This window comes from Herpailurus yagouaroundi, unplaced genomic scaffold (assembly GCF_014898765.1).
Source record: "Herpailurus yagouaroundi ecotype Mexico unplaced genomic scaffold, PumYag 162, whole genome shotgun sequence".
NCBI lineage: Eukaryota > Metazoa > Chordata > Mammalia > Carnivora > Felidae > Herpailurus > Herpailurus yagouaroundi.
Genome location: NW_024412403.1, coordinates 74,378,345 through 74,382,000, shown reverse-complemented (window position 1 = coordinate 74,382,000; position 3,656 = coordinate 74,378,345). Strand labels below are relative to the sequence as shown.

At 48.7% G+C, this 3,656-nt stretch overlaps 1 non-coding gene across 1 annotated transcript; it reads left to right on the top strand.

Annotated features, from left to right (window-relative positions):
- The first annotated feature begins 968 nt into the window (after nucleotides 1-968).
- Nucleotides 969-1,053, top strand: TRNAQ-CUG (transfer RNA glutamine (anticodon CUG)). The gene has a single exon. It is a non-coding gene; the product is annotated as a tRNA-Gln (tRNA).
- The last annotated feature ends 2,603 nt before the right edge of the window (nucleotides 1,054-3,656 follow it).

The window sequence follows — 3,656 nt, the reverse complement described above, 5'->3', positions numbered from 1 at the left end:
GCCCTGCACCCTGGGCTCTGATCTCAGTGCCAGGCCTCTCTCAAGGCTACCTTCTGAGCTGAGGCTCACATCTCCTCCCATAACCACAGCCATCCCATCCTGAGCCCATCTGCCTGGGAATTGGTAATGCCTGTTCAACAGTTAACAGCAGAGAGAACTTGTCTCCCCAGGCCAGCCCCATGGGGCACCAGGCCTAACTCAAGAGATCAAGAACTTGACAAATTCAGAGATCCATTCATTCAATCATTTATTCATTCAACCGAAATATGTGTATTGTTTTTTTAAATACTTATTTATTTAGAGAGAGAGCACAGGTGGGAGAGGAGCTGAGAGAGAGTGAGACACAGAATCCGAAGCAAGCTCCAGGCTCTGAGCTGTCAGCACAGAGCCCGACACGGGGCTCGAACCCACGAACTGTGAGATCATGGCCTGAGCCGAAGTCAGATGCTCAACTGACTGAGCCACCCAGGCGCCCCCGAAATACGTTTATTGCATCAACGATGTGTCAGACACGGGGTTTGGCACAATGGTGAGTTTACCATGCCCTCGTGGAGCACACAGTTCCTTGGAAGAGAGACATTAAATGAAGAATTACACAAATTCACCTAAAACTGCAATGATTAGAGCCAAGAAGGAGTAGTTGATATCATGATGAGACTGGTCAGGAGCTCAGGGAAGGCTTCCCAAGGATGTGATCACTCAGCAAACAGCTGGAGGCAGCAGAGGGGTGCTTTCCAGGGCCACACAGAGTCCCCACAGCCCATAGCCCACCCGGCCTTTCCTGTACAGCTCTGAGTCAAGAGAGCAGGGCTGCCTGAGCCGGGACCCCAGACGTAAGCCCGGCCCCTGTCCAGCCTCTTGGATGAGCCCCCACGGCCTGGCATCCTAGCCCGAGAGGCACCTCAGGCCTCAAGAGGACAAAGACAGCCTTTCACCAGCCGCCATTAAAACTAGTGCAGTCCAGGGGCACCTGGGTGGCTCAGTTGGTTGAGCGCCTGACTCTGGCTCAGGTCATGATCTCACGGTTCGCGGGTTCAAGCCCCGCATCAGGCTGTGTGCTGACAGCTCAGAGCCTGGAGCCTGCTTCGGATTCTGTGTCTCCCTCTCTCTCTCTGCCTCTACCCTGCTCACACTCTGTCTCTCTCTCTTTCTCTCAAAAATAAATAAACATTAAAAAAAAAAAGACAAAAAAAAACCTAGTGAAAGCTTCTATATAACTCAGGGACTGAAGACCTCGGAGGCAGAGAGCCCCAGAGAACTCCAATGGGAGATCAGCTGTTAGCGAGCTGGCCATCTAGTCAGATACAGTCTGATTTGTTTTAAAAGTGCTGTGAAGAAAGGAGAGGAATCATTCTTTCCGGGAACACTGCTGACTTCTCAGACTAGAGATCTCTTCCCCAGGAATTTACAATCTACAAAGGAGGCGGATCCAATCTACAAAGGATCCATCCCTGCTTGGGACTCGGCAGGGGACACGTTGTCACCCTCATCTCTCTCTCAAGGATTGTTATAAAAGACTCTGCTCTCCACGTTCCCTTGCACAGCAAAATGGAGCGAGCATCTACTGCTCTGATTATTAATCGGCACAGCCAGCCAGCCCACTTCAGGGTCTAGAGTTCACACCCGAACGATCTTATTTAAAACAAGTTGGTTGCGAAATGCCCCCAGTCCGCCCCACTGTGGTGCAGAAGATTACACTTTCCCTTGATCTTGGATGGAGAGTGCCTGGGCGTGTTCCCCTGAGCGGGGATGCCAAGAGACTCCCTGAGGGGAAGCCAGAGCAGTAAGATGGGCTGATTATTTCAAAGATGGTTTTGTGAGATGGCATGGGAAGGGTTGAAACAATCCTCTTCTGGATTGTGGTGGTTCAGTGCCCCAGCAGAAGGAGGAATGGCTGGGATGGCGTGCCTGGGCAGAGTTCTCCCACCAGTTTACTGAGGCACCCTGACACCATTCTCCTCAAAGCTGTAAATATATTCTCTATCATTTAGAGAACAGGACCAGATCTTCTCTTAAATGTTTCCAGTTTAATGTCCGTGACTATATTTTCAATTTTTGTGCCCCATGTTTCATATGATTTGTGGTGGCTTACAAAAATAAATTTGGCACAAGATTTTAAGAACTTAAGTGAGGAGGGGTGCCTGGGTGGCTTAGTGGGTTAAGCGTCTGACTTCGGTTCAGGTCGTGATCTCAACGTTTCTTGAGTTTGAGCCCCACGTAAGGCTCTGTGCTGACAGCTCAGAGCCTGGAGCCTGCTTCAGATTTTGTGTCTCCCTCTCTCTGCACCGACCCGGCTCAAACTCTGTCTCTCCCTCTCTCTCTTTCAAAAATAAATAAAGATTAAAAAAAAAAAAAGTTTTTTTAAGAACTTACGTGAGGAAATTGGAAAGGAAAGAAGAATAAGATAGGACACTACATTCCTTGTTAGGAGTGGGCCGAAATTTGCCTCTGAGCTTCCTAGCAGCCAATTCAAGAAGAGAAATACAATCAGTTACAAGACTAAAAGCATACAGTGAGGATAAACCAGTCATCTAGGAGGTCAACTCTTCCTGGTTCTAAGGTCTGAGAGAAATTTCTGATTTAGGTCTACAAAAAAAAAAAAAAAAAAAAAAAAAAAAGAACTTCCACTCTGTCATGTTCAATAATGTCTTTTCAGGAAATACATTAACTTTCTTATAAGGGCCCCTAGTGTTGGCCCGTGAATTGTGCATAGTACAGTTTGAACCAGATCAAAACCCTGCAGTCCTCATCTGAAGTTCTCCGGTGGTCTTTATGAGCCAAGAGGACAACGGCAGGGTAGCTAGACCAGTATCTCTCAACTGAGGGCCCACTGACTGGTGGGTTTTCTCAGGCCTGTTCTTGAGTTTGACAAATAACATTGATTTCAGGCAGCACTTTTCAATCATTTTCATGTGGATTCCAATAGAAGCAGAGGAAAAGAAGTGCATATAACCCAGGGGCCACACGGGCCAAAGGTCATCTCCCCATAGTGTCAATCTAGTAGAAACATAATAGGACGTGGGTGTCCCTTGAGCAAACCCCTACTCCATCTGTCCCTGCCCCCCACATACGCCTCCTTGCTTCGGCAGCTATCCTTGCTACCTGGGGACAATGGTAGGCCAAAGACTAGTTGGGATTGGTTTGGATGAAACAGCCTTTCTTGGCTCCCAACTGCCCCACAGAATAAGGCTCAAACTCCTCCACGTGCTGTTCAAGGCTCTATGTGATCCATCCCACCCTCTCCTGTGGCCTCAACAGAGTTACTTCCTGCCCTCCCCATCCCCAAGTCAGGCCCCTAACACTCCAGTCAGTTGACTTTCTTTGGGATGACACTTTCCAACCTCTGTGTGCGTACCTTTTGCCTCTCTCCTCCCTAGTAAGTTTCTCTTTTGACATTTCTCCCACCTTCCAAGATTTGGCTCAAGGACCACCAAAGCCAAACCTTCCCTACTTTTCCAGCAGATATGACCTCCATCTCTCCCATAACACTTGGTCAACACCACGTTCATCCACACAACCCTTGTTCCAGCATCCTGCCAGCCCTCAACCCACAAGACGAATTTGAGTTTCTGGGGGTTTAGGCTTCTCTTTCCAGCTTGCCTGGAGGCTTCTTAAGGGCAAAGGTCTTAGCTCGCTAGTCTCAGCTGTCTGGGGTC